Source organism: Trachinotus anak, unplaced genomic scaffold (assembly GCF_046630095.1).
Source record: "Trachinotus anak isolate AG129_WGS33_773 ecotype Australia unplaced genomic scaffold, CSIRO_AGI_Tana_v1 ptg000012l, whole genome shotgun sequence".
Taxonomy (NCBI): Eukaryota; Metazoa; Chordata; class Actinopteri; order Carangiformes; family Carangidae; genus Trachinotus; species Trachinotus anak.
In genome coordinates, this window is record NW_027273863.1 from 26,347,501 (window position 1) to 26,360,116 (window position 12,616).

Genomic DNA, 12,616 nt, shown 5'->3' on the forward strand with positions numbered 1-12,616 from the left:
CTCCTCTCCTCTCCTCTCCTCTCCTCTCCTCTCCTTTACCTCTCCTCTCCTCTCCTCTCCTCTCCTCTCCTCTCCTCTCCTTTACCTCTCCTCTCCTCTCCTCTCCTCTCCTCTCCTCTCCTCTCCTCTCCTTTACCTCTCCTCTCCTCTCCTCTCCTCTCCTTTACCTCTCCTCTCCTCTCCTCTCCTCTCCTCTCCTCTCCTCTCCTTTACCTCTCCTCTCCTCTCCTCTCCTCCCCTCTCCTCTCCTCTCCTCTCCTTTACCTCTCCTCTCCTCTCCTCTCCTCTCCTCTCCTTTACCTCTCCTCTCCTCTCCTCTCCTCTCCTCTCCTTTACCTCTCCTCTCCTCTCCTCTCCTCTCCTCTCCTTTACCTCTCCTCTCCTCTCCTCTCCTCTCCTCTCCTCTCCTTTACCTCTCCTCTCCTTTACCTCTCCTCTCCTCTCCTCTCCTCTCCTCTCCTCTCCTCTCCTCTCCTTTACCTCTCCTCTCCTCTCCTCTCCTCTCCTCTCCTCTCCTCTCCTCTCCTTTACCTCTCCTCTCCTCTCCTCTCCTCTCCTTTACCTCTCCTCTCCTTTACCTCTCCTCTCCTCTCCTCTCCTCTCCTCTCCTCTCCTCCTCTTTTTTTCAGACTGATGAGATGCTGGTGTTTCCTGAGGGAAAGTAGTTGCTGCGTTGTGATGTTTGTTGTTGTTTGTTTGCTTCATATTTATGCTCGATTCTGATCATGAGAACTGAAACTGGGCAGCAGTTTGTTTGCAGCCGTCGCCCACATCAGTGGAACTCCTCGGTGGTTGTGTTACTCTGTGTGAGTAGGTGTAAATGTGTCGGTCTGTCTGGGCTGTTTGTTGCTCTGTGTTTATTTTCAGGTCTTTAATTCGTTGTTTCAGTTTCAGTAATGAAATGTGACACCAGCAGGTCTGACTGCTGAGTGCTGAGGTTTCAGCACCAGGAGCTGTCCACACACACACACACACACACACACACACACACACACACACACACACACACACACACACACACACACACACACATACATTCAATACAATGCACTCCAGCACCCTCTGCTGGTGGGATCAGCTTTATTTCTTTCTTTCTTTCTCACAGTAGAGATTTAACCTGTGTAATTTGCATAAATCCCTGAACTCTAAACACACCTTACAGTACACAGTGCCGTGAGTAGGTCTCATAGTTCTGCTCCTCTTCTCCTCCTCACTAAATATGAACTGATATGAACCAGCGTCTGTTAAACTGTTGACTTTAATATTTAATGTCATGGTGTTAACATCCACATCAGTTGTACAGTCCCTCACGGAGATGATCCTAAACACACCGGTGGACTGGTAGACCGGTCTTTATTGTCTGAGTCAGTCACCTGACCTCAGATCAGCTGATCTCATGTTTCAGGGCTAAAGACCGCAGCTCCCAGAACAGCCAAGAAAAGGGGACAGGCTTCTCACAACATCAGCAGAGGAAAAATTTGCAACAAGCTACTGAACATGATGATTTTTGATCTGTCACTTATTTGATGATGTGGATGTAAACGCACTCAAATTCAATCTGAGGATCAATCAATAATTACTGACTGTGTAATTAGGAGACACTTCACTCTGTAACAGTTCTGTTTGTGTGATAGTCTATACATTTATTTCACTTAAGAAGGAAAACACTGCAGATGAACCATTCCTTATTTTTCTGGACCTTTTCCTGCAGTCTTGGCTTCAGAGGACTGTTGGGACTGCTGGTGGAGTCACAGATTAAAAACCTAATATTCAGTAGGGCAGGATATTCCTCCGGTTCACTATGGAGCTTTTTTAGACTTCAGATCAAGAGTTTATACACCCACTAAGCCTATTTGCAGCCACATGCTGTAGGGGATGACAGTAATGAGCTGAAATGATTTTATTGAAGCAATAAGTCAGTATATAAAGCTTTGTGTTTGGACCACGCCAGTGCTCGTTTGACAGTTTATAGTTTAGGCTGTTAAAGCCTTTCTGCTCTGCGATGAATACAGCAGGGTCTCCTTCTTGTTTGCTGACTTTAGTTGTTTTTGAAATGAACATAAAACAAAATGATCCATCTGTCAAAGGCTTTTGTTCCTTCTTTAACTTTGGAACATGATTTATAGTTAGTTTAAATTGGTCTGATTAATTTAAAGGTCCATGCTTAACACTTCTCCAGTGTTTTATCAGAAGGTAAACCAAAAACCATCTCAGTGTAGTTTTACATCTCCTCTCTCAGGCTTCTCTCTGGAGCTCTAGTAACAACAGGTCAGTCAGCCAATCAGAAGAGAGGATCTGAGCCAATAGAAATATAGCAGATTTCAGGTAAACACTCTGAGTAACCAAATCCTGCAAGGTTGGATGGTCGGTCCAGGTGGGCTGTGGCTGAGGGCGGTGACTGCTTTGTTGTGACATCACAAAGTTCCAGAAGTCCTGACGGCTGGTTTTAGGGCTCAGTTTCTGAATACAGGCTGTGTGCATTTCTCTGTGGACTGAGGCTTTGATACTTTCACAGTATTAATATAGAACCTAGACCTGCTTTATAATCACAAACACATGGACATCTACCTTTAGACTGGATGGAGCTTTAAAATCAGAGAGGAAATTACTGAGCAGCAGGTTTAGAAGTTGGATCTACTTCCTGCAGGTTTGAGAATTGTGAGTTTAATACAAACGCACAGTTTAAAGTGAAGTTTTCTTGATTTGTTCAGTGAGTAGATTGACGACAAACAACAAAAAAGAAGCAGAAACTGTGTCGTTGTGTAGCAGATTGTGTGTATGTGTGCGTCGTGTTGGTAGGAAACTCTCACCTGGAGCGGATTATTCAATATGTGAAAATCAGAAGCGAACGAAGATGAAAGTCTTGAGTCGGATAAAAAAAGGCTCATTGAAGTCCTTGGATGTGTTTTGCTTTTAATTCAGTCTTTTTTTTCTGGGGATGAGTGTATAGTCACAAGCGCAGTGCGTATCTCATTTCTGAATTAAGCTCTTCATGTCGCTCGCTCATTTTTGGCTGCGTCTCCACTTTTCTCCAGCGGCTGGGCCTGTTGAAGTTCTGAGATGAGCAGAGATGACAGGAAGCTGAGGAGTGTTTGTGTCCTGACACTGAGGACACCTATAGATTCACAGGTCACAAAAAACGGGTCAATACAGAAACAACACAACAAAACATGAAGTCTACAAGCAGCACAGCAACCAAACAATCCAAACAAACAGAAACACATCATGGGACAGCAGTTAGTGTGTCTCTGTCAGCTCCAGCACTAACATGACCCTGTTAAATACTCATAAACATGTTTGTTTTGCATATTATTTTACAGTTTTGATGCTGTTTTAACACAGGCAGCCTTTTCCTACATGAAATTTACAAACATACTTAAATCATAAATTACAATTTGCAATAAATAAAGGCAAAATCGTGACGTTTTAAAATGAAATGATGATTCACACTCATCAAACTGTCTCATGTGACCCAGTGTGATGATGCCATTAGCACATGGTGCCATTTTTCCATCTCTTTGCAATTTTCAGTATCAAAAAAGAGACAAATGTGAGACAGTTTATGACATGTGCGATATATCGAGGCTGTAAGCTTTTATTTTGGTATTTCTATCCTCTGTAATTTCATATTTAGCTCTGTTGTTGTCAGGAAAGCTGGAATGATTATGTGACCTAATCAGTAAGTCGATTCACAGAATATGACTCATGAAAATACCAAACATTTTCCGGTTCCTGCTTTTCAGTTATGTTGTTTTATATTGTTATAAATTGAATATCTGTGGGTCTTGAACTGTAGGTAGGTGAAACAAGACTTTTAAAGGTCTTATCTTGGACTGTGGACCATTGTAATGGGCATTTTCATCATTTTATGATATTTTATAGACCCAGTGATTATTTGAGCAATAGATAACAGATTAATCAATGATGCAATTAAATGCAGAAGACAGAGGGCGACAGCACACAGATCTGATAGATTCAGTTACTCTAACGATTTATTTTAACTGCTGAGTCATGCATGTACATTAAACACATTTAGAGATGATTTCAAGGTGACACAGCTTTATTTTATTATTAAAGTACATTTCAAACACAGGTAAATCAAAGTGACAATAATGATAAGATTTAATAAATTTACATTTAAAAAATAGATACTAGGAAATAAAATGCACCAAATGAAATAAAAAATAGAGAAAAATAATATTAATAATCTGGAAATACATACACAGAGCACTTCATGAGTAATTCACTATATGTGCAACACTGTAAAGAGACAAACCAGATATGTGAGGCTGTTTGTGAGTCATGGCTTATTTTCAGCAGCGCAGAGAGATGCATGGTGAGACATGCAGGAAACTCCAGAAATACTCTGGGAACCTCATGTGCTGCAGCCTAAATGCTGCAAAAAGACACCGAGCATGCTCAGTGCGACTCATGCCGCCCGGATGAGCAGAGATGAACAGAGCCTTGTCCTTCCACCGGTGTCACGCTGAATCCCGTCACGCTTCACAGTGGTGTCTCAGCTGACCCCGTGCGTGGCCGCGTCGCTGACTGTAGATGTGATGCAGCTGACTCTACGCTGCACTGTTGTCTCTTGTTGTGTAGCTCAGGGGGGATTTCCCAGCTTCCACTCGTGTGGTTCAGCTGCATTGCTCCACTTGCAGCCACCGACCCAGCGAGCGGCTCACACAAAAGGTCGAAGGTCGCGAGCTTTAAAGAGGCTGCTGCTAGCTGGATTCAGAGTCTGATGCTTTGCTGTGCAGTGGTTAATTGCAGTGTTTTATGACTTTTACAGACTAATAAAGCCTCTGATATCTGACAGATACAACACAAAGGGGATTCAGCCTGTTTTCAGACATAAAAGCTTTTTCATTTACTTCTCTAAATGCTCACTGTCAGGTTGATTCTCCTCCGGTTTGTTTCCTCCAAACAAACCAGAGAGGAGAGGAGCAGTGACAACCACCACGACAGGATGGGAAAATCTTTGGCTTAATTCAAGACCAGTGCACAGTAGGACTGTGACACAATGGTTCCCAACCTGTGGGCTGCGAAGCTATTGCAAGTGGGCCGACAAATCAAAACAGTACAGTTTTGGTGTAAAGATGTAAAAAAATATAGCATAACATGTATACTATGTGAAATCTGTTTTTTTTGAAGTTCAGCGATGAGTCCATTAATTAGCTTCCACTCATGCTGTGATAAGTCTTAGTGTCATTATTGTAAGTATTAGCTTGGTAGTATTAAACTCTGTGGGTGGGAGGGATTATTTTGGCGCTGCGTGCTGGTATTAGTCAACCTGAAAACACTCTGAGATCAGCCCCTTACATGTTGTGTCTTAATGCAGCTGCGGTGACATGTGAGTGGGGCTGCTGTGGAGTGCGTGCAGCTGGACGGACGCAACGGCAAAGAGAGGATTAGGATGGCTCATGCTGCACTCCCGGGGCTAGGAAGACCCGGCTCACTGTGAAATTAAACATCCTGGACTCAAGCAGCACTAATCTGCTCTCATGAGTTGTGTTTGCTTAAAGATGTGGTGAACATACAGTATAGTATAATCACAAAGTTACACTGAATGTTTAGGCAGGTAATTGCAAAGAGGTACAGTCAATGATCATTACTGTAATTTGTTATAATGAGTAAACTTGATTGTAGGTCAAACTGTTGTGTGTGCAGAACATAATCTGGAGCATTGGATCAAATGCTGTGTATTAATATAGACCAGCCACCATCACATCAACGTATAACAATAATGAAAGTTAAAGATCAAGCGATTCCGTCCAGCAGTTCCTGTAGAAGCAGTTATGTGTTGAAAATATAGTCATCAAGTGTCATTAAAATCAGAATGCACTCGGTAGAGCGCAAACCCCTGCCAAAGCCAAACAATGCTACACACGTCTGTTCAGCTCTTATAATAAAATATAAGAGGTAAAAGGAGGTAGTCTGATAACATAAATTATTTATTTGTCTTAAAAAATAGCAAGTCATTAGATCCAAAAATGATTTCCAGAGATATCGACAGAAATGGTGAAAAATGCCCTATCTCGCAATGGTAAGAAAAGGATCTGCCCCAATCTTTAATGGGTTTTGCCCTAGCCCAAGCCCCTTCACTTTCCAAGTTTGGTGCAAATCAGTTCTGTATCTTTTTCATAATCCTGCTCACGAACAAACAAACTAGAAGGGCATTCAGAGAGTGCAGGCCTCACCCAAGGCCAGCGTCAAACAACAAACACCAAACGTCAGAGAAAAAAATTTACAGTAGATGATCGGGATCTTCCCCCAAAGGTAATGGGTTCGTCACTGGACCACGTCCCATCTCTCCACAAAGTTCGGTGTAAATTGGTTCCGTGCTTTTTGAGAAATCCTGCTGACAAGGTGAAAACACAACCTCCTTGGTGGAGGTAAGAGGTTTTAATCACGTACTGTTTTCAGTGACATTTAATGAAAGCCTTTGTTGGGCTGGGCTGTTTTTAACTGCTTCAACAACAAACTGTGAAATCAGTTTTACTCCCATGAATCTTTAATAAAAGCTTGTGCGACAAAGGAACTGATGGTGATCCGCCACCGCGCTGATATTTGTTAGGGTGGTACTGTACTGTAGTACCAGCCAGGGCTGGAGGCATTCTGTTCTTCAGGTTGTCCGCCCATCTCTCCCATTCTCTTGAACCTCATATCTCAGTAAGGCCTTGAGAGAATTTCTTCAAATTTGGCACAAACATTCACTTGGATTCAAAAACAAACTGATTCGATTTTGGTGGTCAAAGGTCAAGGTTAGTGTGATCGCACAAAAGACTTATTAGCCATAACTCAGGACTTCACACAGCAATTATAACAAAATTTGACAGAATGTTCGTATGATTCTGGATAAACATGGGTGTAACTTGAAACCTGTCTAAGTGGCGGAGGCAGACAACCGTGAAGCGGTGGTTCTAGTTTCTGATTACAGTCCAATAAACCATGGTGTTCGATTATTTAAATCATAAAGTAGGAAGTAATTGCTTAAATTCAGGTGTAATTACTTTTACATCCAGACTGTGGTGGTCGGAAAGAAGCATTTACTCCTCATGAGTCATAATTAATTTCAGACCTCCACAGTCAGATTATGTTTGTCAGAGGGGGAAACTGCCAACTGTGATGAATCCAACATCCAAGAAACGTATAATTTCCACATAGATGTAAATCTTCTCACCTTGCCCCCGTAGCAGAAATTATAGATACTGTTGAGAGTTGTGCTCTTCTCCACTTCTAGTGTTGTGCTATCCTTGTGAAGTGAATGTCCCCCTAAATGCCCCTGTGTTTTACCACTGAAGACCCATTTCCAGACTCCTCACCCTCGTCTTCTTCTCCATCCCTGAGCCTGATTCTTTCCGTCACACTCAGAATAGCCTCACATCGATCCAGCTCCGTCTCTTTAGAGAGTCCCTGTTGGCCCCACATCCTTTGTCTCTGGCCCGTCGAAGGCTTCGATATTAACTGTTGCTTTTCTTTTAAAACCCTCACACCAATCACGCCCCATCTTCTCACTCTCTAAACAATGAGCTCTTATTGACCTGCTATTTGTTTTTTTTCATCCTGAAAAGACCTGATTCTCCTCATTCTCCTGATTGTCAGTTGCTGCTGTATTGACAGCTGCCTTTGTGGAGAAGTCACTTAGCCTTTTTACTTGCTGTTAAATAAACAGAGGCATCAGTAAATAGCAGATTAGCTTGTTCAAGGTAGTGGAGGAGTGTGTGTGTATGATAATGTGTGTATTTTGGAGTAAGGGGAGTGTTCTGGTGATGCCAAGAGCAGTATAAAACCGTCAATAGCAGTGAGTCTTCTTCCCTCTGTTCACACACACACACAGCGAGAGCTTCACACCCGCCGATTAGCCGTTCTTCAGGCTCACTGCAGCTTCCTCTTTCAAGGTCAAACTCAGCTTACCTGGAGCGCCGGCTGCACCGAGGAGATAGAGGGGGAAAAGAAAGGAAAACAGGCCAAGTGGGGGTTTCATAAGAAGACTGCACACATGCATTTTCATTCTTCTGCCTTCAGCGCTCCCTGGAAAAAAAGATGTTTTGTGTATTTTAACATTAGAAAGGCTTTGCTGTTTTCCACTGCTGTGAGCCAGTTGCAGTCAAACCCATTTTTCTGTCGTCTCAAAGACATCCGCCTCGACTCTGCCTTCATTTACAGATTTCAGGTATTCATGTGAGGATGGGCTGATCAGATTATCTGTGACTGATTCTGTTTTTTAAACAGCGCCACTGGCTGATCTTGACCCCGTTTGCTGATTTAAATGAACCGTTCTCTAGATTTTCTACTAAAAACAATGCACAGCAAACACCAGTAGCAGGATTCTGTGTTTATTCTGCATCCCGAAATAAATCACAGGCTTGTGCTAATTGTACTTAACTGTGTGTGTGTGCTTGACTATTGAGGTGCTTATTCATCTGGTGGCAGTGGTGGCTCATGGGAAGCTTGTCACTACAGCAGGAGCAGCATCAGCTCTGCCCTCTGTCTGTTTTATTGAACCAGGTCTAATCTGACCAGCTGAGACCAGAAAAATGACATCATCGTTCATTTCCTCAAACAATTAAAGTGACAGATGTTCCGTCCTGTGATCATGTGGCGAGGCGTGTTACTTTAACACTGGAGATCTTTAACACTTGGAGAGTGCAGGGACAAAAGACATACTGTTTAGGTCTTGTTGTGAAGACCATGTGATACAATCAAAAGTACCAGAAAACTCTTTTCATCTTCTTTTGATGATCAAAAGCCATGACTGAAATCTGGAGGAGCTTCCAATAACATATATTGGATAAGTATTAATATATTTTATATTTAAATGGAGAGATGTAGTTGAGCACATGGAGCTTTCAGTGAAGTTTGTAGATGTTCAGATGAAAGTTAAGATTGAAAGTTGTGTCTCTTCGCTGTAGTTCTCTGGTCAGGAGTATTTGTCGTGGACGCCTCAGTCTGGTGTGAAGGTGTGATGAAATATTCATTAGGATGTGGGAAATCATTTAATGACTTTTTTATTTTGATGTATGCAGCAGGTACTTTGACTTGTGTGATGTACCGCTGGACTGGTCCCTGAGGTCCTCCGTTTGTGGAACCAGGAAGGATTTCTGCTTTCTGTGACAGTGACAGCCATATTTCTGTTATCTGAAATCACAGTGACCTTTACGGCCTGGTTGTCATTCAGACGACATCTTGCCTTGTCTATCTGCCTCCTCTTTCTTCCCCTCTGCAGACATTTCCTCTGTGAGCAGCCGAGCGTCTTTGGACTGACTCAGCTCGATAAATAATCATTTCTGAGGGAGGAGGGAGATGGGACGGGGAGGCGCAGAGGGACGAATAAGTGACTCCATCCTTTATCTCCTCTCCTTTCTAACCTCTCTTTCACCCTCCCCCTCCTCCTCCAGCTCGCCGGTTTCAAGCGGTTGATCTTGGACAATCTTTGCTGTTACCAGACACTGCACTCAGCCGCTCTTAATATTTAATGAAGGATCAGGGCCATCAGCTGCAGCTTTTTGAGCTCTTAATGGCAGAGTTTTCCAGTGGCATTTTTATGCTGTGACCTCCCAGGCATTTCCAAAAATTGCTTCAGACGAAAAAGCTTTTACTGTCCTTTGTTCTCATTCTTCTGTCATGTATGAACCTTGAAATCAGAGCAGGAAATAAACATCCATTTAGAAATGAGCAGCATTATTACAACTTAACCACCCAAACAAGATTTGTTTTTTTTTAGATGTTTCTAAAGAGTTCCCGGTTGACCGCTGAAGTGGAGAAGCGTGTAATTTAAAAAATATTCTGAAATATCATTAAAGCCTCCTCCAAATGGAGAAACATCATGTGTTTGGTATGTGTCATACTTGGCTCCACTAAATATTTATTTAAATATTTATTAAATTATTATTATTATACTCGGTGCTGTAAACTCTGAAGTGTCTGGTGCTTTCATGTCCCTCAACTTCAGAGAGAACCAGGTGTTTGAAACTGGCTCATTTTAAAGACATTCATTCATTTATTACCAATGTACCCTGATTTTAGAAGCTCCTGTTATCATATTTAACAAGACATGCTCCTGTTTTCTGATCTGTTCCCATTTGAATTTGCTGTTGATGCATTTTTTTTGTTAGTAGAAACTGAAAACTTCCTCCAGCAACACTTCCTGATTGTAATTCCACAGAGTCATTGCAAGAACAAAAATCAAGAACAGTTTTGATGACTGATCAACCAGTTAACTAATTTCAGCTGCTGAAATGTGAGCTGCTTGTTTGGACTGTTGGTCCTGGACTCGCTGCTGGGTTAAACATGACCTTTTAGATTGCAGTTGCTAAAGTGGGGCGTTAAGTTGCTGTGTTGAGCTGCTGTCAGTGAAACTCAACATTATCTTTTAATGAAAGACACATCTCTCCCTATGATATGAAAAATGAGCAGGAAGTGTTGGGTTCATAGACAGTATCTTGGAGAAAGGGAGTGGTGCGTGTGACATGTCTCTGTTGTTTTACTGGTAGAAATGATACTGTGGAAATTTATGCTGAATTTATGATGATGGCTACGATATTAAAGGTAATTTTTGCCTGTACCTCCCCTGAGAAATTACAGTCTTAACAAATTGCAACCGCAATTTTATGAACTACAGTCGCATAATCTGACAAGTTGTCTATTTGCACCTGGGTGAAAATAGTCACATGACAGCTGTTTGGCTATTTACACTTGTATGGAACGCCCAAAAGTTCCCTAAGGGTTGACTGCTTTTCCATTAAAGTAAATACAGAACGACACAAATTGTTGCATTGGATTGTTTAATATGCACCATATTCCAGGTGCCCTTCGAAATAGCTGCCATTAAACACAGCTTTCTAGCAAAAAGGCTTTAGGAAGTCAGATAGGATGAAGAGTGACCAAGTCCACATAGGTAAACAGCCATTGGCTGTCCACCCTGGGTGCAATTAGCATAGTTGGCTACAGATACTGGAGTGCTTGTCTGGTATACATTTGGATGTAAATAGCCACATTCATCTATCCACCCTGGGTGCAAATAGCGTTATTAGCTACAGACACCTGGGTGCAAATAGTGTTGTTGGTTACATATACTTGATTGCTTGTTTCTTCCATGTCGTTCCATGGCTATCCACCCTGGGTGCAAATAGCGTCTGCCTTAGTTGAATCCACAGTTAGAGATAGAACAGATAGAAAACAAAGACAGTTGGACAGTTTCATAGTTTGACAGTCTGCACTGTCTCTCAATTTTAATGTAAAATGTTAGAAGAATATTATGGATGAAGCAATAACACACACTGTGGCAACATGAATGGAGGACTTGAGTAAGTGTTCGGCTCATTGCCATCACAAACCTCACTGAGGGGGGTTTTGGCCATGGTCACCGTTTGTCACCATGTTTATTCCTGCGGCCTCGTCCTCGGTGAGGCCAAATGAAACAGTCTGTCTGGGAGAATTACAGCCCCGCAGTGTGGGCTCTGAAATGATAAAAAAAGATGCCTTGTAGCGGCTCATTTCCTCCTCTCTGTGCTCTCTGCTTTGGGCTCTTAATCCCTTTTGTAGCGTCTCGGTGCCAGAGGAGTGTCCTGACTTGATAAATCACACCTTGTGTACTTTTACAGAACAGTCAGTTCCCTTCAGGGAATGTGGACGGTGTTTTCCACTGTCTCCTTCCTTTCACCGAAGTTAATTCCTCTGTTGCTTTTATTCAAGTGTCATGTCATGAAGTCTAAATTTCCTGAAATGTAAATGTGTCACTTTCGATCCAGCGTGTTCATGACCTCTGAAGTTACCTGTAAGTCCTTCAGTTTTACTTGCCAAACACTGACTCACCTCCTCTTCCATTATCGTCCTGACCTTGATCTCAATGAAAGCTTCTCTTTGTGTCTTTTTCACTGAACTGCTGACACAACTTTATTACTGTTCATGCTGCTGGTAAATGGCCAAGATGGCTAACTGCTCTGATGTCAACTCTTGGGCATGAATTGGACAAAATCAGTTCTTCAGAAACACTGGCTGCGTCAGAAAAATGTGCTTTGTCAGGGTCCTTGTGACGCATTTCCTGCCACACAATCAAACAAAATCAAGGATCTGACATGAAACAAAACCTGGCACCTCAGGTTTAAAAGGAGGTTTGTATGAAATACAGGAAACTACAGTGAGCTGTTCTGTTTCAGCCCAACGACTAAAAGACCCAGCAGGGTCACGTGCAAGGTCCACAAGACTTTATCTTGCAAACAGGAAATGCTTCTAGTCTGGTTCTAATCTAGTTCTCCAGCATTTTTGCAAAGACGTTGTAGTTTAGTTTAATTTAATCTATTTATACAGAAGTTACACAGGGAGAAAGAGAAGTCCAGAAGTCCAGAGACTCATCTGCTCTACGTATGTATGAAAATGAGTTAGGGTTTGGGTTGACCTGCTCGTGTGATACAGATCGTGCACCGACTGGGTAATGACAATAAAACATTTTCTTTTTAACAAGGAAACTTAGATATACAGTAAAACTAATGAGGAGATGGTTTTAAAAAACATCTGACAAGTGGTGATAAGTTGATACTGAATGTATCTGCAAAATGTTCAAATACAGTTGAAGCATAATGAACAATTTAAGTTATATTTAACCAGTGTTGAA

General features: G+C 42.1%; 1 protein-coding gene across 2 annotated transcripts in view; it reads left to right on the forward strand.

Moving 5' to 3' along the window:
• Positions 1 to 12,616, forward strand: part of adcy8 (adenylate cyclase 8 (brain)) — an 89,409-nt gene that overhangs the window by 2,230 nt on the left and 74,563 nt on the right. The window lies entirely within an intron of this gene.